Here is a 27624-nt window from a genome sequence, read left to right on the forward strand (position 1 = left end):
GTTATCTGTACCTGTTGATTTAACATGTTCAACTTTAGTAGCTGCTGTTTAACATCCTCCTGAGACACCAGCAGAATTGAAAGTGTTATCATGATATGACTACATCATCTGCTTTTCCAAAATACAGAACAAATATTTATTGAACACTTCTGCCTTTTCTGCATTATTACTGATAGTTCATACCATTTCTATCTAGAAATGGAACAACATTGTTAGGATGTACTTAAACTCTCCCTTACTATCCTTGACTCAGCCTATGTGGGACCAATGCAGAAAGTCAATTTGCAAGTGAGCTGGTGTTACCTAGGACTACTGAAGGAACTGTAGATCTGAATTTAGGCTGATCCAGTGCGCTCCATGTTCTGCACAACTAGTGTTCAAAGGGTTGTGTGGCAACCCTGCATCTTGGTCATGGATTAGAGGGGTGAATTTCATCATATAACACAAATACTCAGGGTTTATGCTAGTGGGCCAAATTTCCTCCTGTGCGAGATGAGAGTTTGGAAAGCATACTAGCTGCAGAAGCAGCAAACTATACTTTAAAGTAAAAGGTTCACATGATACAGAACTCAGCAGTAGTTTCACAGTCACTGGTAACAGTGGGAAAACATCTTGGAAGTGAGTAGTCAGTGCTTTCACCACAGGGACTGCAGTCTAATGCTATACAGAAGCAGTGTATACTGCCTTTGTCTGCAGTTGCAGCTGATGTCCCTCTCTCAATCTCCTGCTGACTTGGAGAGAAGGTAATGGTATTGGATAGCAGTCATTTTGGAAAGGGAGAAAACTGAGGATCAAAAGCCAAAGCAGAGCTCATGACTATCTGGCATGGATCTCTGCTGGATCTCCCTGCTAGTTCTAATCACATCAAGAAGGGGAGGGAAAAGCACAAAATTCTGGCCCTTCAGCAGAATTTCAGAGTGTTGTTTGGTGCATTAGTTGACTCATTTGAAATAAGCATATGCAAATAACTATATCTGGGGGGTTAGCAAAAGAGGATATTAAAAATTAGCGATTTTAATAGATCAAATTTTCATCATTAGGGCACAAATTGCAAACACAAAGTCTGTGTATTTGTGCAAGCAAACATGAACCTGCACACAAATGGGGTCTCTTGCATGCAATCATTGCTTTCAGGAGAACAAATGCAGGTTTTGCACACACTAATTTTGAGAATAAAATATGCAGTGAAATCTAAACACCCACATTTGAAAAGTTGATCTTACTAATGTTATTAAAAACAAAACTACAAGTTGTCCTTTGCCCAGCGCTTATGGTCCTGTAGACTAAGAATATGTATGAGATTAGTCTACAGACTAAATGCTGCATTTGAAATAATCTTTTGTTTTGTTCCTAATATATACATTAACATCTTCCTGAGAGCTACAGAGGTAAACAACAATTTATGTAATTGTTTTCCTTACTGTCTGGAAATTCTTTTCTGTAGCGAGATCTGCTAGACAGTAGAATAACCTCCCAAGGGAAGTAGGGGAAGTTCCATCACTTGAGACACTTAAAACTAGACTAAAAATAGCACTAAATAAAATATAGATAACAATCAGATGTTGGCAAGGATAGACCATATATGATCTAATCGGTCTTGTCGTCTGACTTCTAAGATGCTATGATGTACTATAGCATACCACAATAATTGCTCTCATTATACCCTTTAACTCTTATGAAATAATAGAGACTAAACTTATCCAATTCTGATTTTGCTCCCATGACAGATTATTCTTAGTGGACCCTTAAAGAATTTTACCTTCTATAAGAAATTAGATGTCACTCTTATCTACATTATTTTAAGTACACATCTCTCTAATTTTAATTAGAGACACAAGGTGGGTGAAGTAGTATCTTTTATGGGACCTCACTCATCTTGTCTCCTAATATCCTAGGACCAAGATGGTTACAACACTAATTTTAATGGTCTTTACTAACTACATGAATTAAGAGGATAAAACCTATTTGGACAGATGCAGAAAGCAAGATCATAATTTGTAAGAAATTCATTTTTTCTAGTTACTTTATTATCCTTCTAACGATACACAACTAATTTAGCCCAATCTTTCTGGCGCTCTCCCAGATTAGCTTGGAGTATACTGTACACATTAAAAAGGAGGGAGAATAGAGGGGAACCACCATCTGAAACTCATTAATCAATTAGAATTTTTAAGGGCTTACATCAAAATGTGATCTAGACTGATAAAGTAAACTCTGATTCACAAGAAGCTTTTGTCCCTTGTGTTATGAACATACAGGATACAAATGTGCACTGTACTTAAAATGTATACCTGGAACCTGGCACAGGATTGTATATTGATATTTTGAACTTATAAGACCCTAGGTTTGAAGCCAGCAACAAATTAACTTAAAAAAAAAATCTTTCTAGGTTACTGAAAGCCTAGGAATTTTAAAGACTGTTTTTACCAGAGACAATGTTGCTGTCTTGCTAAATGTCTGTCCCACCAAAAGGAAAGCAGGAATGTCATTTGTCTCTCTCACACACATAACAAAGCTTTAGGAATATTTGATATTAACTTTGCCATAAAATGATATGTTCTAAGTAATGATCCTAAGGCAGGCAAAAATCCTGATAGGTGATTTGCAGGACTGCAGGGTCAAGCTCTTACTCCTCATTTTTCTATTTGCCTAATCAAAATGATAGTTTAAAAAATCTGTACAGAAAGGTCAAATCTAAATCTTAGTCTCCTTTAGCTGAAGAAGTGATAAAATTTATTACAGATAGCAACTTTTAATAGGTGTTTGCCTCATGAGTTTAATTATGTTTTTAAATACCTGCTGATTTGTGCAGAATAATGTGGTGATTATTGGCAATAATCACCAGGTCCTATGACTTTGCATTTAATTCTTAAATGTTGCTAATCCTGCTCCTGCTCCCATGAAATCAATGTCTAAGCTTAAAATGACTAATATGGGAGCAGGACAGGTGCCCCTAATGTTAAGCTTGTCTCCTTTCTGATCAAAATTATAATAAGGACATACGGTTTTTTTTGTTGTTTTTTTTCAAAAGCCCCTAAGTGATTCAGGGGCCTAGATCCCACTGAAAGTCAATAAGAGCTGGGTGGCTGGAAGCAATGCTAGTTCCACACTGCCTCACCTTCTTCATCAGGGTTTGGCTGAGGTTCCAACCTGGGTTCCACACTGTAATTCTCATCAGATGGCCTATTGTACCATATGAAATGAATTTAGGAATGTTAGCTAATTTCCTATTAAATCACAATCCACATCACAAAGCCATTACACTTGGCACAGCCTCGGCTCGGCAGCGAAGAAACAATCCAAGCTTTAATGTGCGTGGAGACTGGAATAAAAGTACCTTCTCCTCCCCCCCCCCCCCCCCGCGCAATGTCAGATGTGCTCCGGAGCTGACTGGGAGGAAGGCTGCAATGCGTCTGCCACAGATATTAGTGAAGAATGCTCAGTCCCTTTACCTTTCACACGCAGGCAGAGCAAGCCATGCTGCTAGGCGATCGCCCTGCTGCCCCGCATGGCTGCAACAAGGAGAGAGCATTCCTCGAACAGGAATGGATCCTTTCTAAAAACCATATAAATCTGTGGAGCAACCAGAAGATCCCAGCCTAAAAAGCAAAGCCTGCCAGCCCTTCCGCTGGTTGTGTCTATTGCGTGAGAAAGAAGGCAAAGGAAGAAAGCTCGGTTTAGAATTAGCGTTGTCCTGCCAGCCCTTTGGGGGTGTCAAGACTGCCCTAATTCCAGTGGCCCAGCTCTGTGGGCAGAGTGATGGCAGTATAGTTTGCCAGTGCTGTAAACAACCTACCTTTCCCTCTTCTTCCAGCCACAGGGCTGGTGAACGGGTAGGAGCAGACACAAAGCAAAGAAGGGTCCCGAATGGTGCGCGAGACATGTTTCAAGACTTTCATGCAACTAAGGCAAAAATATTCTCCTCCTGGGATCATTCTGAATATTTTGTTGCCAAACACTCACCCCTAGCCCGAACCCTAGTAAGTGAGCAGCTCACCGTCTGATCCATACTATTCTGGGTGGTTAGGATTAGTTTGCTCTCTTCGGGGCCCATGCATATGAACCCGGACCAATTGCTTTGCAGTGGGTGAGTAACTCAAGATTCCCAACTCCGGCTCATTAAAGGAGAGACAATGCAAACATTCATGGAAGGTTTATCTGCATTCAAAAGCGTTCGTGTTAGTAACGCGGAGAGGCTGCACCCTGGCAGGCTCCTGAACTGGAAATAATGATTCTCAAATCATTAATGTTGCTTCCTCCCAGCCCACCGCCACTTTGCTGCCGTGACCCTTTCAAACTCCGGATCGTCCGCGGGGGAGGAGAATGCTTCCCCAATCAGTAGGCAAACGAAAGATTTTTACCTGTGCAGGAGCGCACCGATTGCAATTTGCAAACTTCCTAGCCCAGCTCTCCCTTCCCCTTGCCTACCTCTCTGCTGCAGTGCTCTAAGCAGTTTCCGCTGCTGTATCCATTAATCAACTCTTTGGAGGTGAGATTTCTTGCAATTTCAAGATAAGAGGAAGAAAACAAAAGAAACCCCACTCTAAGGTGACAAGCTGAAGGGAAATAATCTTTTTCTTGCTTAAATCCCTCGACCCCTCTCTCAATTCAAATGCAACAGTGAAAAACAACCAAATCAAACATTAAAAGAGCCCGGGGTCTGACTTCTGTAAACGCAGCCAGATGCCTGCATTAACTGCAGTAGCAGTTAGCAGAGCTCTCTCCCCGCGTTAGCCATTTATTAGCGGCCAGCATGCCTCACCCCGCACTCCTTAAGCGCTTGCTCGGAAGAAATCTCACTCACTTTCTTCTTGCAATGCCACAAAACCCTTCTCCTCCTGCAGCCCGTCCCGCTCTCCCAGCCTGAGCACACCACCACCACCACCACCAGCACTGCCACTCTTCATACTTCTGATCGCTCCACTTGGTGCTCTCTTTGGGAAACCTCTCCCCCCCCACACCCCCGCGAAACAGATTTCCTACATTTCATCAGTCCACATAGACTGAAAGGAAGTTAAATGCTTACTTTTTCTGGGGGACGGCAAGCGCAATTGACACTGAATTACCCTTGAAACTCTGAGATATTGTATTACAAGCCCTTGGCAGGAACTTGGCGCTTATGTCCAAAGTGCCTTTTGTTATTATTCCCCTCCAAAACTATGGTGAGGAGCGGAAGGGGGTGAAGGAAGATTCCCATATTTTAAGCTTAAACTTTTTTCCCCAAAAAAATTGCTGGCTAGGATTTTTTTTTTTTTTAAGCACTTACTAGCACCATTTTATATTATAAACTGTTTGATTTTGCTGCCCATAATTTCAACTTTGTATCTTGTGGGCATTGTGTCTTTGATAAAGAGCTTTAATTACACTTTTCCCCACAAGATTTCATGCTCTTCTATAATATATTTTAAATTAAAATAGATACAGAAAAAAATATGGAGCTATACCCATCTCATAGAACTGGAAGGGACCCTGAAAGGTCATTGAGTCTAGTCCCCTGCCTTCACTAGCAGGACCAAGTACTGATTTTGCCCTAGATCCCCTCAAAGATTGAGCTCACAACCCTGAGTTTAGCAGGCCAATGCTCAAACCACTGAGCTATCCCTCCCCCTAAAACCAAACTTCTTGTATCTCAGAACTGGAAGGGACCCTGAAAGGTCACTGAGTCCAGATCTCTAGATGGCCCCCCTCAAGGATTAAGCTCACAATGCTAGGTTTAATAGGCCAATGCTCAAACCACTGAGCTATAACATTGATAACTCAATGTTGCACTTCTAAAAGATCTACTAATTGGCAAGGTGTTTTTTTGGAAAGCTGTTTAAATACCCACCCCACTTTTATTGCATTTGGTATATTTCAATGTTATGGTAAACAACAGAGAATGTTCCCTAACTGTTGTTTATTAGTCCATTTTTTCTATGTGCAGAGAAGCCCTTTCATGAATTCAATAGAGGGAAACAGATGTTCAAACTTCTGCTTCTTCTTGGGAATGGATGGATATTATTGTCTTGTTGAGTTTCCTAATGGCATCATGTTATCGCTTTCCGTAAGAAAGTCCCAGATGAACAGCACACAATTATTTTTCTTTTATAATGCTACTTAATTGCTCTGCCCTATGCACATTATGAACCATTATACTGAAATGGAATTGTCTTAACCAGTCAGAGTGGAGAGGTGCAGCTCAATGACCCTTATTTCTCAGAAATGCATTTTTTTTCACTCTGATCAGCTGGGAAATCTGATTTGCATAATTAACACATGGTTATTTCTCAATACCCTATGTAAGCAAATTACTGTACTCTGATTATTAACTAATCAGCTGATCAGTAAGTGGAGTTTTATGTAAATTAATGTATCCTGACTGGCTATTCTAAACCTGGCTGGTTTGGCTATTACCTGCACAGCTGTTTTTTTTCCCCATCAAATCACTGAGACTCCATGGAGAAGTACATAACTATGATGACATTTATCCATCGTGTAAGTATCTGCACATTATTAACTAAACTCCTGGAGTCCTTGCTCAGCATTTACAGTGTAAAACTTGGGATGGATATTCTGAGTGCGGTCTCTTCTTTGTTTAGTCCAAGATCCTAGAAAGGAACATGGAGGGATAGCTCCAAAACTGTGCATACCCTTCAAAACTCCACACTGTTATGCCCAGGAAAAGAACAACAGAACAAATACTGAATTAAAATAAAAATCTGACAACGAGTAAAGTGAAGTTAAAGACTTCATGTGAATTTGAGAAACAATCTTTTAAAGAATAATGAGCAACATTTATATTTGTAACCAGGCGTAACTCACCCCTGCCATGCCTGTGAGGCCTCCTGCTGGTTGCTTCAGAGAATTAGCTCAAATATGCAGCTCGGAGCGCCCTCTGCAGGCCGGTGATCCACATTCCGGCTTCTGGCCCTGTGTCCCTCCCTGGACCCCAGTGCCCCTTTTACATGGGGTGCTGACCCCCTGGCAATAACCCCTTTCTCTTAGGGGTTTCCCCTCCCTGAGAACCCCCCTCCCTCTATCCCCACTTTGCCTCAGGGTCTTGGCAACTGCCCAGTCATTAGCTAGCCCCACACCCTGGGGCAGACTGCAGTATTAGCCTCTTATCATCGGCAAAGGGGTTTGGACCCACTGCCTTGGCCTACCCCGGGTTGCACCTTGCAACCCCAGTACCTCCTAGCCTACTGCTAGGCCACAGCCTGGGGCTCTCCAGGCAGGAGCTCCCCAACTCCTCTGCCTTTCCCCAGCCCTGCCCAACGCTAGGTACCTTGTCTCAGCAGCCAGGCCCTTCTCTCTCTGAACACAGAGAGAGAGTCTTGGGCTCCTGGCTTCTCTGCCCTTTTATAAGGGCCTGTGGCTCAGTTTGGGGCGTGGCCCCAGCTGCAGCCACTTCCCCAATCAGCCCAGCTCAAAAGGCTGCTTGCTCCAGCCCCAGCCCCAGCCCCTTCCCTGGGCTGTTTTTAACCCTTTCAGGGCCGGAGCAGAGATCCACTCTGCTACAATATTCCATATCAATTCAGTCTTAAAAACCATCTTGAGCTGAGAAGGAAGTTTCCAGTACCACTGTATTGATGAACGACCTGCTGTCATCTAATAGAAAACTTTTAAAACATTCCATTTAGAAAATGTTCTGTGTCTCTAGCTGAGTCTTCCATGCATGCACTATCTCCAAAGCACATGACTTCCTACTATATTCAGGAAAAATCCTACACGTGGACGATTCATTCTCATAGAGTTTGGCTATATTTAATCTTTTTATACGTTTATTGTTTTAGTTGCTATGATTACTCATCATCACTTGGAAAAGAATTGTCAAATGCTAGAAGGGGAATAGATAACATACTGTACAACAGTTAAAATCCACAACACCTGTACAATTTAAGTGCATCCAAGAAGGACTGGTTGGAACAAACTACCAAGCATGCATCTGAAATCAACATTATACATATACTTTGGAGCCATCAGTAGTTACACCACAATTATGAGTGCACTGAGATTAGCACTTAAAAGGTCAGGACTAAAATCTCTGTTTCCTACTTCAATAACTGAATCTAGCATCTAAATTTAACACAGTAACTTATCAAACAATCTTTGAATTTTCTGTGTAAGTTTATGTTAACTTGTTAACTTTTGCAGAAGAAACCATAAAAATGCTCCCCTTTTGAAATTTTGTCCTGTTTTCTTCAGATTTCCTTGGGTCCTTCTAGCTGAAGAAGAGTCGCCCAAAACATTCAGCTTTATGCACTCATTCTGGTAACATCCAGACGCAGACCACCACCAAAGGACCCTGGGGGATGAGGGGGCATTAAGGGGAGGGGCAACTATAGAGAGGGGGTAGCAAGCAGAGTGAACAGGGCTTGGGGAGGCCTGAGGAGAAAGCGGCTTGTGAGAGGATGCCTTGGTTCCGCACAAAGTCTTAGTCAATGCACATTCAGTTTCAATTATTGCTATTCTGTGTCAAAATTACTACCACGTTTAGGACAATATGTTCCATACATGGCCATTCACATAACTTTAAGAATAGGAAGGGTGACATTACCTCTGAATTTGGTATTGCTGAGACCACCACTTGAATATTGGGTCCAGTTCTGTTGTCCACATTTTTAAGAGGATGTTGAAAAATTAGAAAAGATTCAGAGAAGAGTTATAAAAATGATTTGTGGTGTAGAAGACATGCCTTATATGCCTCTAAAGTAGTTCCAACTATTAAACTTATGGCTAAAGTTAAGAGATTATGTGCTCATGGTCTATAATTATCTATACCGGGAGAAGCTACACTAGAAGCTCTAATGGCTGGAAGTTGGAGTCAGCAAAGTTCAAACTGGAAATAAGATACAAATTTGAAGGGGGGGGCGGGGTAATTAATAAGTTACCCAAGACTGTGATATGTTTTCCATCACTTGGAGTCTTTAAATCAAAATTAGATTTTTTTCCCCTCTAAAATAAAAGCTTAAAAAAATAATCAGAGGTTACAGTATTTATCTTGATGCAGGAATTGTTAGGTGAAGTTCTATAGCCTGTGTCATGCAGGAGGTCCCATCTGGTCATATGGGAATTCAGCATTTTTATATCTTCATTAAATAGAGTACAGGAATGAACAGATTGAGGGTAGTATGTGTCATCTCTGTGTTTGGCAGCTTGAAGAAGAAACATAAATATTTTGAAAATGGGCAAACTTTCAAAAGAATTCTGTCACACATTGAAAGCAACAACTGGATTCATCATTTCAACTGTCATGAAAATTAGGCATGCCAGAAATTAACATTGTCTTTATAAACCCACTGCACATGTTGATTTTATAAGCATTTATCAATTCTGCACAAAATTTACATTTTTATGACTAGCATCTACAGACAATTTTGACACTATAAGGAAATATGATTTACCTCTTATTGTGTAAATTTGCTTTACCACAAACACTTTCTATAAGTATAGTTTACACATCATTTATAACTACTTCAAAAACTTTCACAAAGTTTTATTGCTATCTGTCACAATTGTGAATTCATTGCTATAGAACACAGTCTGAGCAAAAATACCAAATGACATTGTGTTGACAATTGCAAATCTCAACAATAATAAATTGGTTCATCTTTATCATAGACTTGATGTATTCATTAAGGCATCACTACTCGTGTTGATGCTCTTATGTAACCTTCCCTAATACAGAAAGGAGACTGATGATCTGTATCTGGCTAGATATGTACAACATTCTGTCCAAGATGGTGGAAAGTGGATGCTTACCACAGTAATCTATGACATTATCACTTCTAGAATTGGCTAAAAATAATTTAAGGTACCATAGCTCTTACAACCATTCAACAATAAGAAAACCCTTATCTGCACACATTACTACTGTTGTTTTTTAACATGCTTACTAGTTTGCTAGGTGCTTCACAAAACATATAGAAAACACTGTTCCTCCTCATAAAATGTTATAATCTAAAGATCAGATTCTGCCACTCTTACTCACACTGAGTAGCAACTTATTCCACCAGCATCCCCAATAAAATAAGTGGGGCTGCTTATTACAATGAAGTACTACTCAACATAACTAAGAGTGTCAGAATCTATCCACTATGGACACAAACAGGCTTAGAGGGTAATATGACTTTTGATGGGTTTTTAAGGTATGACTGGGTTTGTATTTTTTTTTCTTTTTAGTATGTTCTCAAAGTATTCTTTTATTATAGAAATATAATTTTCTTATCCTGTATTGTGGCAGGGCAGCCATTTACTAAGCACCCCTTCATGACCAGGGATCACTTTGAAGGCACCCTTCTGCTCCTAGCTCCCTCTCCAGGCCCCTTAAGCACACCACAACATCACTCTTGTGTTTAATAGCACCTCCTCCTAGGTCTAGTTTAGTAAGATTCAAACAGCCCCCAAAGTCCTTAATAACAAATTGCTCAAACTCTCCTCAGAGAGTCTCAAAATAAAGGCCATAACCATGATACAAAAGTTCATACTTAGCCCTGGTTTTTCTGCCAAACACAGAGCTCTTCCCCCTCCTCACTCTACTCCACCCAAAGCCATCAGTCTTAGCCCTTTCTAGCTGACGCTTGTCACGGAGTCCCTGGGTGATGCTCTGGAACTACTCCCCACAAAGCCAGACTGGACTTTGGGGAGCCTCCTCTCGCTTGGAGCTGACTTGTTCAGGGCAAGAAGCTCACAAGTCTTTGCCTCCTGGGTCTCTCCTTGGAGCATTCAGCATCCTCTGCCCCTCCGTGCGCTTCCCCCAGTGGGGTCCTGGGGAAGCCACAGGGTCCTGCACCCCTACCTCGCAGTCAGACGTGACTCTCAGCCAGCCAGTAAAACAGAGGTTTATTCGATGACAGGAACACAGTCTAAAACAGAGATTGTAGGTACCGCGAGCCAGAACCCTCAGTTGGGTCCATTCTGGGGGGCAGTGAGCCAGACTCCCACATCTGCACTTCACTGCTCCTCCCCAGCCAACTCCAGACTCCAGAACCCCTCAGCCCCTCCTCTCTGCTCAGTTTCTTTCCCTGGCCACGAGGTCATCTGATCTCTTTGTTTCCAACACCTTCAGTTGGCACCTTTGCAGAGGAGGGGCCCAGGCCATCAGTTGCTAGCAGACAGAATGCCAGGCATTTAGGTGCACTGGCCCTTTGCTCTGTAGCAATCACACACCCTTATTCCACCACCTAGATACTTAAAAACTGCATAGGGGACACTGAGGCACCAACACAGTATTCAGAGAAAACATTAAGAACATTCCCAGTTCACCACAACTTGGCCCTAGCTTCTTTCTCTTTCAGTGTCTCCTCCATTCTGAGGGAGAAGGCAGCCTATATGCTGCCTTCCTTCAGAGAGCTCCCTCCTCCTGATCAGCTGGAAGAGAGGAAAGCCCTGCCTCACCCTCAGCAGGGTTCCTCATCCCAGGCCCTTAAAGCAACAGTGTCCTGGGAATTTTCCCCCATCCAAATCTTAATTTCCTGGGACAGCTTCCTCTCACTGCTATCAGGCCATTTCCTGAGCCTTTGTCCAATCCAACTCCCTGGAACAGTGTCTTCTGGATTCCTCTACCAATATATGGCCCTATTACAAGTGTTCTTTTGGGTCCCCTTCACTTTTCATATTCGAGCATTGCATTGATACTATGGGAGTTACTTACACGGACTGAAGTCAAAATAGACTCTGTAGACTAATGATTTTTAAGAAAGTACTTTCTGTCTGATAATATTATGCATTAAACAGGACTTTCATAGTTAACTACACTGAAAGTTATGAACACATTGAAACACAGAAGATCTATTCTTGATGTTAAATTCCATCACAGAGCCAATTAAATACTTTAGGTTGAAAATAATAACATTTTTCCCTGTAATGCTAATCACATGATTTGTAACTAAGACATTTTTTGTACTGTGACTGATTAGAAAGGAATGATGAGCTAGTTTTCCATAGGACTTAACTGATAGATGCTTGCCATGGAACACATTTCACTATCATGTTATACAAATAGTCCACATGTAGATCTCTGCTTTTTAAAAAGTAAGCAACTCTTCCAGAACAAGGATAACAGAAAAACAATGAATTATTCAAAAAGAATGCAAATCTTTAAGAACAGGTAATTGATTTACAGCCCATTCTGCCTGACCACCTGCTCTCTTTCGATTGGTCATAATTTCACCTTCCTGCTTTTTCACAATTCTTTCTTTCTTCAGACACAAATTTAGGTTTCTCTTAAACTCAATAATAACTCTTTCCTCCAATTTCTTTCCCAGTAACCTATTTTATGTGTTTACGAGCTCTTATGTGGAATTGTTCTTGCTGAGTTTCTCTATATATTGTATTCTAGGACCCAGTCCTTCCTCTAACAACATAAATGGTAAAAACCCCCATTAACATGAGTGAAAACAGCATTAGGCTTTAATTTTTAGATTATTTCCTCTAGTTTGTGACCTTTACATCAGCACGAACATTCTGAGATAAATTATAGGCCACTGCCCCAAATCTGGAAGAGCCATAACTAAGCAGAGATGATTAAGAATCTCCATTCTCATAGCTGTGGATTCATCCCTAAGTCCTCACAACCTAAGCACTTTCATATTGCTACTGACACCTTGAGAGCTGATTTACACTTATTAGAGATATTACTATATTTATAAGACATTACTCAGTGGGGTAAAAATAAAAAAATATATTTATTTAAATAGGCCTTCTTATACTGTTAGGAGCAAATGCTAAGCCGAGCAGATGCCAAGGATCTCACATGGATGTGCTGGGATATGTGGAAGGGATGGGGATGTGTCTTCCCTCTAAGCTGCAAACTGGTTGTGGAACCTTGATCTTTTTACATTGATATGTGGGAAGTTCCTGGAAGAGAGTTCCACACTATCTGAGGTAGTGCACACCCGCTATGTATGTACAGTTCCCCTACTTCCCTGCCGCCTTTGCACAGCAGAATTGTGAAATTTCACTGACAGGCTTCTATGGCCATGGAGGCTGAATATGTCCCTTAATCCAGTATGAGGAGAATTAGGAGCACATTTATGTTTCAGGTAGGTCTGTTCCTCTTTCTTTCTCTACTATTTTCTTTGTCCTCACTTTCTTTCTGTTGCTTTTGATCTACCCTTTTTCTTTTCTTCACCACACTCTCATCACCTTTATGCTGCTCTCCAGGTACATTTCACACTGCTTTCTATTAATTTTTCCTATAACTATTCCCAGTCTTCTCCTCAAAGATAAACTGCTGCAATCAGTTTTACCTCCCCACTCCCTCAACCCCCCCAGCTTCTCCTTTCTCCAACTGTTCAAAGAGTCATTCCTAAACCTTAGGAAAGGCTCTGGTTCCAACAACCCTTTCCATTCTTCTGTTAAAGAGGCATCACTCAAAACATTCTGAATGGAAAGAATATCGCTCAGTGTGTACCCCATTACATTGTCACATGAAACAGGTCTCCAGCTCATTTCATGAACATAAATGACTCCCATTCCTTAGGAGCTGGTAGACTTAGGTTCTGTTCCTAGCTGGCCACTGATCTGTTGTGTGACTTTGAGCAAGTCACTTCACTCTTGTTTCAGTTGCTCTCTTTTGTAAAGCAGTTTGACATTTATGAATGAAAATCATATAATAGACATGCATTATTATTAATTATTTATTAATTATAGTCTTCTTCTATTTACATAAGCCTCCCTCATGTATTTCTTTGTCTCTTCCCTAGGTCTTCTATCTTTCTTCCTTTTGTCTCTCTGTCCACATATAGGATAGTATGCTGTGGTTAGAACAGGAAAGTCAGGAAACCTGGGAATAATCCTGGCTCTGACAGCCACCTGCTGTCTTAACCAAACAGAAAACTCACGTGTGATCTTGGGAAAGTCATTTTAATTGATCTTCCACTTGCCTCAGCATCCCAATCTATATAAGGCTTATTGTACCAACTTCACAGGCATGTTTGAGGCTTATCAAGTAGCATTTATGAAATACTTTGAGATTCTCAGATAGAGCTGCTAAATAGTATCTATTTTGATTTATCTCTTTTACTTTCTTCCAGAATTTCTCTTGTCATGAAGAATTTGCCACATTCCACAATCCCTTCTTTAATGATGATCTTCTAGAACACCATAGATGTGTTGTTAAAACGGCTTCCTTTGGTGGAACTCCCCTAGGTTTATTGCACTATTCCCTGAAATGTGACACCCTAGACCAGTGGTTTTCAACCTTTTTTTCATTTGTGGACCCTAAAAAATTTTCAAATGGAGGTGCAGACCCCTTTGGAAATCTTAGACATAGACTGTGGACTCCCAGGGTTCCACAGCCCACAGGTTGAATTCCATTGCCCTAGACAAATGCATATATAGCTGCTGATTAAAGTCATCCCATTATTAATTGTTATTATATTCATACTAAGCACAATAATATACTTTTGTACCATTGATTCAGTTCTTATTTTTTAATCTTGGAAATCATTATTCTGATTAAATATATTTAAGCATTCTGTAGGATCTTTCCTTTTAGTGCCTCTTCATATTCCCCCTCACTGGCAATGGTTCTCTATTCTTGTGACAGTGAGTCATTCTGATGTCCATGTGTGGGGATTGTTTTGTTCAGCAGGTTTCTTGTTTGGTATGAATGCACAATGTCTTTGCCAAATGCTCACTTTTGGTTTTCTTCTAGTGAGTGATTTGTCCTGTCTCTGTTTATACTACGGACTGTGCCTTAGGCATGTTTTCCTAATTAGAGCTGGCTGAGCCCTTCTTGCTTTCCTGGGGCTTGTCATAGGCTGAATTACAAACAGTGGTGAGACTAGTTACCCAATTCACTTCATTAATGACACATGTTGCTGAAGCATATTGAGAGACTATGAAAAGCTCAAATTTCAGACCAACCTAAAAACCAGATGCTCAAAACCAACAATGAGAAGAGAAAGCCATAGATAGTAAGCCAGAGCTTTACCCTTTGTAAATAGTGTAGGCATACTTGAAAATAAGACAGGGCAACCTTTTAATTTAGTATGTTGCACATTTTTTATTTGTCATGGGTCAAGACACCATGACAAAGAGTTTCTAAAAATAATCAAATTAATAATTACCCTACCAGTTTGAATAAGAACCCTGTGCATAATTTCATACTATGAATAGGTGAAAATCACTGGGACCCAAGTGGATTTGCTCTTTATTGATATTCAGACTGGATATCTGTATAAGCTGGATGAGTACTAATAGCGCTGTCATTACAACAATAAGTAACCAGTCTTCAAATGCTCCATGTATAATACATTTCTATGCTACCAGGGAATTTGAGGATCTCTGGACAAAAGTCAAGACCTGAAAGGATCAGCATTTGAGGCCTTCTGTGTATAATAGCCCAGTGCTTCATAAAGAAGAAGGAAAGTCTGAGATAATGTAAGTGAGAGTAAGCCCTGGTCTATACAACAACGTCAGTATAACTAATCGAGGTAGTTATACCAACTCAACCCTCGGGCCCAGTGCACACAGAGCTACGCCAATGGGAGGGCTTCTCTTCTCAACATTGCTACCCCTGAGGAGGTGGAGTACCTATACCAACACAAGAAGCTCTTCTGTCAGCACAGGTAATGTCTTCACTAAGTGCTACCGTGCACCAGTGCAGCTGCGCCACTGCAGACTGTGAGTGTAGACAAGCCCTAAGGGTGGAAATAAACACTTGTTAAGGACCCTTTGAACTCTGTGCCAAAGATTATGGGTGTGAAAGTATGGGTTAACTTGTAATTTTGTTCCTAATTGAAGAGAAGAAACAAAATGTATATTGCAAAATATGTAATGGTCTGGCTGGGCATGCCTGGTGATTCACATTTCTTGCCTTACCATTTTGGCTGTAAAGCTAAGTCTTACTGGCCAATGATAAAATAATAAAGTGAGCAGGGTGATCGACTATACCTGAGCATTTCTTAATAAAATAAATAATAACAAATAATAACAATACCAATAAAATAAAAACCAGTAGAGAAGATAGCAAGGTATAAAAAACTCTTTCACAAAGTGGAATGGTTATGGAGAACTAGAATAAAAACAATCCCAGTGATTATGGGGGCACTTGAAGTGATCCCTAAGGGTCTGAATGAGCAGCTCAAGAACACGTTAGGAGTGCAAGGCATCAGGATAAGTGACCACCAGAAGACAGTGCACTTAGGTACTGTGAGAACTTGAGAATTTTAAGGCAGCTCAAAGGAGAACGAATGCATCTGAGCATCTAAAATGCAGGAATTCTGTGAAGGATTTAATAAAAATGACTCCACAAACCTATTGAATTGGTTCATGGTCAGGATTTATTGGTGATAAATTTTAGACAGTAGCTTTCCTCTTTTTATGCTTAAAGATCTTGTATGTTGTGAAACTATTAGTTTTGTTGTTTAAAAAAATTCCATGATGTAACACTGAGGGATGATAATAATTATAATACCTAGCATTTTTAATGCTCTAGATAAACCTTGAGAATGCCCTGGGCCTGCTCCTCCTTTAATTATGCTGCTGTAAATCAAGAGCTATTTAATTGAAGCCAATGGGTTTATGCCAGCGTAAAAATGGAGCAAGCAAGAGGAAAATCGGGCTCATCCTGTGTAACTCAGGGAAAATACAGGTTTGAAACATGTTGGAAAAAAAATAAAGTCTGGGCAGGACTTCAACTTTGGTAAGGTTTTCTCTTCCCATTAGCAAACCAGAAGCTCAGAACAATTAATTAGGCCCTGAAGAATGCTGGGAGTGATTTGCATATAGTTCAGATAGAACAGCCTGGATACTTTCAAAGATTTCTTGATAACTACATAGTTGAACCTCTTTGGAGCCAAATTCAAATGCATACCGGGTCAGGTTTATGGGCAATAATTCTGGTTTATGATACTTAATTCTGTAACCCAAGACATCATCAAACAGGAGCAGGGTCCAAACTATGGAGTGTATGCAATTTACTGATTAAACCAAAACAAAATAATATCATTCACCTATATTACTTTTTGATAGACATCCTAAGGGATATTACCTCAGGATATGTCTTCACTGCAGACTGGAGCAAGCCTCCAGGTCAGGTAGGTAAACTCATGTTAGCAGGGCTCAAGCTAGCACTCTAAAAACAGCAGTGTGAACACTGCAATTCGCGCTGCAGCTAATGCTGTCACATGCACCTGACCCTTTAGGCTTGAAGGCCAAAGCTGATGCCACACTGTTTACACTGCTATTGTTAGCATGCTAGCTGGAGCCCTGCTAGCACAAATCTGTCTCTCTGAGCTGGGAGGCTCCTCCCAACTTCAGTGTAAACATACCCTTAGAAGCTTGGTTAATTCAAATTATCTGAGACAGTGCCTCAATAGCCAATGAAACAAGTAGGTGAGAAAGAAGACACCCCTGTCTTGCTTATTAGCAGGAAAACTTGTCTAGAATCAACCCACTCCATGTAATTTGAGTTTTCTGATAGAGCCTGAATCTATTTACTAAGCCCCTCCCCAAATCAAAACTTTGTAAAAACTCTAAATGGAAAGGGGCCTGTAAGCTTGAGTAGAAAGAAAACACCCCCAGAGAGAGTCAGGTCTTTCAGCAAAGAAAATCTTTATCAACAAAAATCAAATCAAGTAATATATGCAAAAAGAGAAACAAAACTTCCCCAATCTGGGAAGTGCTAATATGGTGGTAGATTCTGTGATGTGAAAACCTGTCCGCTGAATATCAGACAAAGTCCACCAGAATAATTTTGTAAACATGAGGACACAACAATAGGCCAGTAACAACTGCTGGTTATTTCCAATCTCTGCTCAACTCAAACTGGAAACCTAGAGTCTCTATATCACATTACTTATCCCCTGCACAATTGTATCAGTTTTTAATCTATTTGACTTCAGAAGATGCTAAATTTAGAGAGTAGAAAAACACCACTCCACTATATTTAGCAAATGATAAAAAAAAAAAAAACCCTTAAACTTTCCTTAAATGGGGGGGCGGGGCGACAGACCGACCCTACCTTCCAAGCTATGCATTAATATTGCTTGAGACAACTATTTATATGATTTTTCACAGTACATTCTTCTTAATGTGCTGCGAATAATGCATGTGAAACTCTTCAATCATTAACGAGATTAGCATACAACCCTCACCATCAGAATATTCACTTAAGTAATGAGACAAATGCCAGCCCTAATGATTTCTGCCATCCCCTTTCCCCCACATTTGCTTCACAATGGAAAATTGAATTCCTTTGTAAATACGAACCAATGATCTTCTTAGCAAAGATTGAAAAAATGTATATATCCTGTGGTTTCCATTTCCTTGGCTTTATTGTTTTTATGTAAATTCTCCCAGGACATTTCAGGTTATATGTCTGGAAACCCCAGCTATCCAGCAGAGGAAAGGCTGAGAGAATAATGAGAAACGTGCTGGAAGAATTCACATAAAAGCTTTGGAGACATGAAAATGGAAACAACAGACACTGAGAAACTTATTGTACAAAAAATAAATCTCTATCCAGTGTGTGTGTATTCATGTGTCTATGTGTGTACACATTGTGCACATGCACATATCCTAAATAGGTAACTGAAATATTAGCCCATCCAGACAATGAGAAGTTCTGAGATATCAGGGCAACCATGAGATTGAAACTTGAGTGACTTGTGTTATTAGAATCCAGACAGATATAGAAATAGATTTATTCACGGTTATACTGCATTGAATTTTATATACATTAAAAATATAATGGGCTCCAACATGAAAAATGTGTGTTTTTTTTAAACTTGCCTATACCCTTGTGAATGATGAAGTTTTGTTTGTCACTGAAACACATGAAAACTACCAGTTGGAGAAAACTTTTAGAGGTGTTTTTCTTAATTGTACAATTTCATTTTAAGACCACTCAGAACAATTCATTGTTCAAAAGTAAAGCTGTGAGATGCTGGAGTTAACTCAGTCCTGGCATACTTGACTACATTTACATACCATAGCCCTACCATGTAAAATCAAAATTTTCAAGAGTGACTAGTGATTTTGCTCTTGAATTGATTTGGCTCAGTTTGATGTCCAACTTGAAATACCTTATCGGAACACTTGTTTTCAGAAAGTGCTGATCATTCATCCTCTGAAAACCAGGGTCTCTTTAACGTGTCTCAATTTGGGCACCCAGAATAGATGTGACCTAAAATGCTGTAAAAGTTATCTGGAGTTTTCTTACGCAAGCCATATGCCAAACCTTGTTGCAATGCTACCCTAAATAAGCAACTGAGGATTTTCCTGGCATGAGGGAATCATCACCTGGAACAGGAGGCTTGCCAGAGGCATACATGGCTACTGCATGCTGTACACCAGCTATCTCTGTCTGGTGTAACTGTTCTTCAGGAGTTGTTACAAGCTGGCATGACTTAGAGCAGCCGGAGGCATCTACAAGTTGCAGCAGGAGCCAAACTGACCATCCCCAGGCTCAGGAGAACAAAAGAAGTGGTGTAAAGCCACCTTTACCCACAACCCCTCAGATGCACTGACTGCATCTCCAACATGGATGAACTGAGCTCTATGCCACAGCTGTGATATTACCAACATAATTGATAACATCAGAACTACAGAAGAATCCAAGCAACAAAGCTTGGATACTGATCTAAATGTCCCAAAAGATCAGAATTTTAGTTTGGCCCACTATTAAGAAAGGGGGCTGACCAGAAAGTTAGATCATAGAAGCAGATGTCTCTAAATATCAAGGATGTTCCAATCTGACTTTTGGTTTTGTCTGTCTTTAATACAACAGCAAACAATTCATTTTCGATGTCTGGCAGAGGGATGTTTTAATCTCTTCATAGCCAAAATCTAATTGGCTGAGACATGTCAGAGGTCTATAAATAATTGTACACTAATCACCAGGAAGGATGACCACACACTATTGGCAATTTAGTAATTTGCCAAGTGGCCAGAAGTTTTTGGAACCTTTGACCAAACAGTAACAGGTGACATGACGCTGTCTTCCCCAAATATATTGTGTTTAGAAATGCAAATCTTTTGCAGCAACCCATTTTGTAGTGCTACATATGTGGGAAAATAAAGTATACCTCATTTTTTATTTTTAGAGGAAAAATTATGCCCACTTTACAGTAAATGTGACTACTGAGAGGAAACAGAATTGAACAACAGATTACAGATCTCTGGCACATTTGATCAGTTTTGCTGCAAACTGACCAGTCTTGCCTGAGGAGTTTTATTGGCTTTATAACAAAAGAGATGAAATTCATGAGTTTCACAAGGTTTCATACATATCTTTTGCTTGAATTCTCAGGTTCAGACAAAGCATTAACAGTAACTCAAGCAAAATACAGGAGTTGTGAAATCATGCTGGTATGGGTCACTGAAAACTGGGTTTGGTTGGCTTATTACTCCTCTGGTTCTTTAATCAACAGCATCTTCTCATCCAACTACTCTCTGGAGGGCCCTACATCCTATCTATCAAAAGCCACTATAGAGGAGAAACTTTTCTCCTTAATACTGTTTAACACTATGGCTGCTGAACACTCTCACAGATGATCGTTCCTGTTTAAAATCTGACTTCAAAAACACATTAAGGATCTTTATTTAAAAAAATAAAAAGCTTGGATGTCTGTCTTGCCTGTTCTTCATCCTGCCTGCTTTGCATGAACATTTAACATAAGAACTAAAACAACCACTTGTGGGTGGGCATTTACAACAAATGTACACATAGACATGCAGTAGAGTACCCAAAATGTGCCTGGATCTCTGATACCTCTCTCTCTCTCTTTTAATTAGACTCTAAAAATGGAAAATGGGCAAATACATCAGATCTAATATATATAAATCTGATGTATTTGCCCATATATAACATCTACATGAAATAAAACAAGAAGAAACAGGAAAAACAACTTACAGACACATACATTCTTAAAGAAACTTGTAGATACAACCAATGGATCACAATATCACAAACAGATGATACAGTAAACCAGATGATACTACTTTTTTCTTTAAAGAAAACAGATTTGAAACCATATTCCCAAGTGGTGAAAACAGATATAGCTTCAATTAAATCAGTGAAATTATGCTGATTTACACCATCTGAGAATCTGACCCTTTGTTGTAAATCTAGGCATTGGGGATAAGGGTATTATAGTGAAAGATATTTTTAAGGCTGGGCATTGAGATGGTAAGTTCTTTGGTTTCCTTACAAATGCTACTACCACACTTTTCCCCTCGAAATAAATAAATAAATAATAAAAAAGAGAGAGAGACCTCATGTACTATATCTAGATGATTTTCTTTTGGATGTTCTTGTGGCTCCCTGTTCTCCCTAAAAAAAGTATTGAGCCTATATGCTTTACCCAAAATGAAACGTAACCATATCCACAATGCTGACAATTATTGAAGCTGCCAAACCATAGAAAGAAGGCTGCCAACCCTTAAAAAGTCCTCTGGGGAAAAAAAAATGTGTACATGGAAAAGACAGCCAGTTTGACAGGAAGCAGCTTATGCTCTTCTTGACCCAAAGAAAATTCTCCATCTGCTCCACTGCATTTGATTATTGGATCAAACCAACATCTCAGGCTGATCATTAGGCTTCAAATTTATAGTGGAAGGCCTCAGAAGATACTGTTAGGGCAGCCAGATACTAAAATGATAAACCTGGATGCCGTTATAATATTAGCACCAGGGTATGAGAGATTAAGGTAGTTTTCTGAGTAGAGAGTGTGGAAAAGGGAATTTATGGCTAGATAGCTGTCATGCTAGGGTCACTACTTATTACACAAATCATAACTTGTCTCAGTGTTACCTTGTGCTCTTCTCATCTGTTGTATTTGTTATCTTCAGTCTTGGATTGCAAGCTCTTTGGACCAGGTTCTGTCTTTTCATTCTGTATGTATGTACAGTGCCTAACATAAAGGGGTGGGGGACATCCTTGGTACCTCTAGGTGCTTCTGCAACACAAATAAATAACAATAGCTTATTACAAACCTGAGGGGAGAATTTGGCGTCTGAGATCAATAGCTCAGGTTGGGAGGGACTTATGTGAGGTGGAGGTTGGCATGTTGAGATTAAAGGTTAATAGTAAGGGAAAGTACAGGAGTTTTGGTTAGAGAGATGGGGCAAGTCAGCTGCACTTGCTGCTAGTGCAAAAGAAGGGTTTGGAAGTTGGAGGAGGTTCAGATTACAGGTGTTTACCACTACAGGTGTGCAAGAAAGTTTTAGGGTTTGTATTGTGAGGTTCTTTTAGAGGTTCTGAGGAGATATGGCAACCAGGAAAAAGAGTTGGCTTGGGGGCACCCATTTTATTAGAAAACCAACATGAGCCCCAACTCCATAGATTTCCCATGATATAAAGACAAATTTTATCAAACTGACCTGTTGTAAATTAATACCCATACATGAATACTAACTAACAAGCTAAGATACCTCCTCTTTGTTGCCTTGATTGTAAGCATCCTCTCATGAAATTAACATGGCAATGTATAAGTATTGTCATTTCATCTAACTTTGCCTAAGAAGCCTGCACAGGTATCTCTTGGAATACAATTGTCTTAGCTTTGATCATTCAGATTCCAAATTCATTTTACATCATCAGAGGAAAGCATGTGGAATGGCTTAAAATCTACTGATTGTTTTGGGGAGTCTTCTTGGTGCTCACCTGATATTAGTGAAATCCAAACAGATTGCATCTCCCATAATGCACCATTATCTCCCCCTGGGTTTGATCCACCATGTTGCATCATGGGAGTCTTTCCTGTGGTGAAATTAGCAACTGGAATCTCATGAAACACCATGACACCTCAGGCAGACACAGAGTTAAAAATCAGGACATGAAAAACCCAACAGGAAAAAAAAGTTTAGTTTTGGATCAACAAACTGAAACAAAACATTTCGTTTTAGGAATGTCCAAATGTTTCATTTCAATTAAAAATATCAGTATTTTGACTTTTGATCCCAGTCTGGAACAAAATCAAACGTTAAAATATCAGAATTTTGCATAGGCTGGAAATTCCATTTTTCAATCAGCTCTACAGAGGCCTGTTAGAAATCCCATCTATTTCCCTTTACATGCAGAAATGTTGCAGATTTCTTAGAGCTTTGTCCAGTGCAGTCATACGTTCACAGCCTGTTTTTGTTAGGTTCCTGGTGCTGCAAATGTGATTATTTGATTTCTTTCAAGTGAAATTTACAGGCACATTTATGTTTATAAACATGTAGATTTCATCCAATAAGACTAAAGATCAGAAACCCTCAGAGCTTCCCTATGAGAAATTCCTGAAGGGAAATTTCTCATTTATCTCTGCTGTGGTGCATACAAATTTCCAAAATAAATCCTTCATTAAAATATACATGGGCCGAGAATTCAGTGAAATTGCTCACGTTAGAGACCATAACACCTATTGCAAGACAGACCGTGTTAATACAGGTTTCAGAGTGGTAGCCGTGTTAATCTGTATCAGTAAAAAGAACGAGCAGTACTTGTGGCACCTTAGAGACTAACAAATTTATTTGAGCATAAGCTTTCGTGGGCTAAAGCCCACTTCATCAGATGCATGCAGTGGAAAATACAGTAGGAAGATAGATATACAGAGAATATGAAAAAATGGGGGTTGCCATACCAGCTCTAATGAGACTAATCAATTAAGGTGGACTATTATCAGCAGGAGAAAAAAAAAACTTTTGTAGTGACATCCTGACCAAATTCCAATTCACATAACTCTTTTCTGATTGTCTAAACTTCCACCTGTAGTTTCAACTGAATGCAATATTCCCCATTTCATATCTTAAACTGTCCTGTTGCATTTGTTGCAGTGTACTATTGAATGGTTGATACATTCCACCTGTGAAATGATGTATTTCAGCAATAAATGAAGTATAATATGCTTTTGAAATAAAAGATGATATGTAAACATAAACGATTATTGTTAATAGCAATTGTGAGGAGTGTGTACCACACACCTGTAATGAAATAGTTAATTAGAGAGAGGGAACAATTAGTGTACCTGGCTGCATGTGAAGGTGAGCCAGGCCCAACTGAAGATGAGGTTCAGCTGAGGGATGATCTGGGTGGTGAACACAAAGGGAAGAAGCCCAGATAGAAACAGGGCTGGAGGAAGTAATCTTTCTTTGAATCCTAGAGAATGGAAAAAAGGCCTAGGGAGAGACTAACTAAGGAAGGCCAAGGTAGGAAGAAGTCTAGGGTGACAGTGAGGCCTTTGAAGGAGCAGACTTCAGCTGCTTACTACAGGGTCCCTCAGGGCTGCCGGGGGGGGGGGCAAGTGGGGCAATTTGCCCCAGACCCCGGGCCCCACAGGGGCCCCCAGGAGAATATAGTATTCTATAATATTGCAACCTTTTTTTTTTTTAATGGATGGGGCCCCTGAAATTGATCCCTGAATGGCACACCAGATAGATAGGAGAGTGGGCAAGCATGCCTGTATCCCCCTACTGGATCACTGGAAAAGATGATGTGGAAATACTATGAGAAGGGGGAGAAGGAATACTGAGTGCAAAGCTTCTCCTTCAGGGAGAAAGCTGTAGGAGGTGATGCTCTGCACAACAGTGGGAGAACAATGCTGCAGAGCCTGGGTAGGAGCAAAAAGTTATGTCTGGAGGCTGAGTCATGAGAAGAGGTAGACCCTTAGAGAGCTAGAGCAGCTGTTGGCAGGGTGCTTGCTGAAAAGAGTCTGCTAGGCCATGCCCAGCCATAAAAGCATATGCCAACACTGAGTCCACTCACCAACAAATATGTTACAATAGTATTGTGGAAATCTACGGACCTGTGGCCCTCAGGTAGGGTGATCAGATGTCCCAGTTTTATAGGGATAGTCCTGATGTTGGGGTCTCTTTCTTATATAGGCTCCTAGTCTCCTCCTCCCCTGCCCCCTGCTCCGATTTATCACACTTGCTATCTGGTGACCCTGCCCTCAGGAGAGAATATGCAGTTAATTCTGAACTGAAAATCTATTCCAAGACTTTTAAATTTGAGTGTTTTCAGAGAGTGTGTGTGGTGTTTTATTGATTTATTTATTAAAGGATTGAAGGACTCATTCTGACGATCTAGTTTGATCCCTTGGCTAACACAGGCCATAAAACTTCACCCAGGAATATCCCCATTAAGCCCATAATCTTTTAGAAAGACCTCAGTCTTGATTTTAAACATGCCTACTGATGAGCAATCAACCTCACCCTTTCATAAATTGTTCCAGCGGTTAAGTACCCTCACTGTTAAACACACCAATAAGAACCTTCTTTATTTTTTTTAAGTCAGCACATCAGGATGGGGAAGAAGTTGGGGCACTAAACTCCAACTATATTCCTCAGCAGTTCAAAGAATAGTTCTGAGCTGGCAGTGATGAGCATCTGCTCTCTGTTCTTTACTGCAGAGGAGGGAAGCGAGAATAACTCTAGCAGTGTGGGGCTTAGTGAGGACAGGAGCTTCACTGTCTCTGAGTGAGTCTAGAGTGGTACTCAGGAAAGGACGGCTCCTCTTTTGTACAGAACTATTTAAGGTAGCCTAGGAGATGGGAAAAACAGGTGAAACTGAGAACCAACAACCATTTATGGTTTCCCCAATTCTCTGCTTCAGTCTATGTTACAGCAGCTTGTGGAGATGTTCTAATTTGCACCACTGCAAACAGTCTCTTAGGGACCAAACACTGTCTAGGGACAATCAAAATGCAGTAACCTCCAGCTGCTTCCCCTTTCTGCTCCTAACGTACCCCTTTGTGCTAGGAGCTTCCAGGAGTGAGGGCTTAGTATGCTATCTGTAGGCCTGCTGGGAACTTCCAGATGGTTTGTGCTCCCTTTGTATCACCTGAGTGATACAAACGGAAGAGAACAAGGCAGAAAACTTGCCACAGATCATTGACCTTCCTGAAACGATATATGCGGCCCTCAAGCTGAGAAGTTATACACTAGTGCTCTACACCATAATTCGGAGCTTCATAGCAGCAGTGAGGATAAAATTGATGATTCTAATACAAAAAGATAGGGCCCTGCCATTTGAGCTAAAGAAGAATTGCTAAAGATAAATAATGCAAATAACAGGGGGAAGCTGGTCCTAGCACTAGGACACATGGAAGTAAGCATATGCAATGTGGATGAGTGGGGGCTTGGAATGGACAAACAGTGCTGTGAACTCTAACAATTTTAACCCCTGCTGTAAGTGGTTTCATGAGCATGTGATAAGTTTCCAGCCAACTCTCATCATATTCCAGCCACTTTGCCAGCCTTTCAGAAGGAACATGCCAAATTAAGTGCTACTGTAACCTGTACTAATAGAGTGACTTTGGGTCATCCTCTACTGGTTCGACAACATATAGAGATTTATGACTGCTGCTGCTTGCATGCTAATACAGGGGTTCTCAGACTTTTGTACTGGTGACCGCTTTCACACAGCAAGCCTCTGAGGGCAACCCCCCTCATATATTAAAAACATTTTTTATATATTTAACACCATTATAAATGCTGGTGGTGAAGCAGGGTTTGGAGTGGAGGATCACACCTCATGACCGCCCCATGTAATAACCTCACAACCCCCTGAGGAGTCCCGACCCCCAGTTTGAGAACCCCTGTGCTAATACATCTGGCTCTTCAGCTCAAGTAGTAGAGGTGTATGCTTTTATACAGAGGGTGAGGGCTCTGTCCCCACAGATGACCCAAATAGGATCCATATATTTGGATATGCTAACTGTAATTACTAGATCACAATCTGGTACCAGAACCAGGAACAGAAACCAACCTGATGCCTGGCATTCCACTGCAGTATCACAGATAGTTGTGTAACCCTCTTGCAATGTGTGTATTGTGGTCCAGACCAACCCTGGAGAGACATAGCGGGTAACAGCACAAGTGTGTGTGCCATTTCTCTATTATTCCTGTAAGTGAAAAGGTCTCTGATTTGTATTGATAACCCTCAATCATGAATCAGCCTGCCCAAAAACATGACTGTATAAACCTCATCATGATTTAAAAACTATTTGGAGATCATTATTGTTTTTTTTGAGTCTTTAGAGTGCATTCTGATAACATTGTCAACATTTTTCTCCACAATTGTAAGAGCTAGAAACTTTTAAAAATGAAAACTGAGCCACACTTAATCACAGGATTATAGCAAATAGGGATTTAAAAAAAAATCAAACCAAACAAATCCTGCAGGGTTAACCACTAGAGCTGGAATCACTGTGTAGTTGTGGATGTGAAGACTGTGGGTTCAAACACTGGTGAGAGTGAGGAATAAAATGTGTATATGTAAAAGTCAGTGTTAGAACCCTGGCATAATTGTGGGATTATTTTATATTGTACACCAGTGCACCCTTATACTTCAACGGTGTGTTCATATTTTATTTGTGTTGCAGTCTCAGCAGCCACACTCTGCTTAAAGCCAGCTGTCCCTCTAACTCCAGAACAAGTCACTCAATAGCAGGGGCTGTTGGAAGATGCCTGAGAAGGCCATGTCTATACTGCAAGCGGGAGTGTGACTGCGGGTTGGCTAGTGACGAGTGCTCCTAGCAGCGCTGCACCGCTCTCCCCGCTCCACCTAGCTTTGGCCTTGCCCCAGCAAACAACACTGCCTAACCCCCGCGTCCTTTCCCCAGTGAGCTAAGGAAAGCGGAAGTGATATAACAGGGGACTGACATCACCATCAGCCAATGGGATTGCAGAGCTCACCTCAAGCGGGTTCCG

At 40.5% G+C, this 27624-nt stretch overlaps 1 protein-coding gene across 3 annotated transcripts in view; it reads right to left on the reverse strand.

Annotated features, from left to right (window-relative positions):
• Positions 1-8611, reverse strand: part of GAS2 (growth arrest specific 2) — a 138870-nt gene extending 130259 nt beyond the window's left edge. The window contains exon 1 of one of the 3 annotated variants that reach the window (XM_032775260.1): positions 8537-8611. The gene's annotated coding sequence lies outside the window, so the exon portion shown is untranslated. Of the gene's footprint in view, positions 1-3997; positions 4082-4762; positions 4888-8536 lie in introns of those variants that run through there. The other 2 variants (XM_032775258.1, XM_032775255.2) reach the window with 2 other exon arrangements.
• Between the last annotated feature and the right edge of the window lie 19013 nt (positions 8612-27624).

Source organism: Chelonoidis abingdonii, chromosome 4 (assembly GCF_003597395.2).
Source record: "Chelonoidis abingdonii isolate Lonesome George chromosome 4, CheloAbing_2.0, whole genome shotgun sequence".
Lineage (NCBI taxonomy): Eukaryota > Metazoa > Chordata > Testudines > Testudinidae > Chelonoidis > Chelonoidis abingdonii.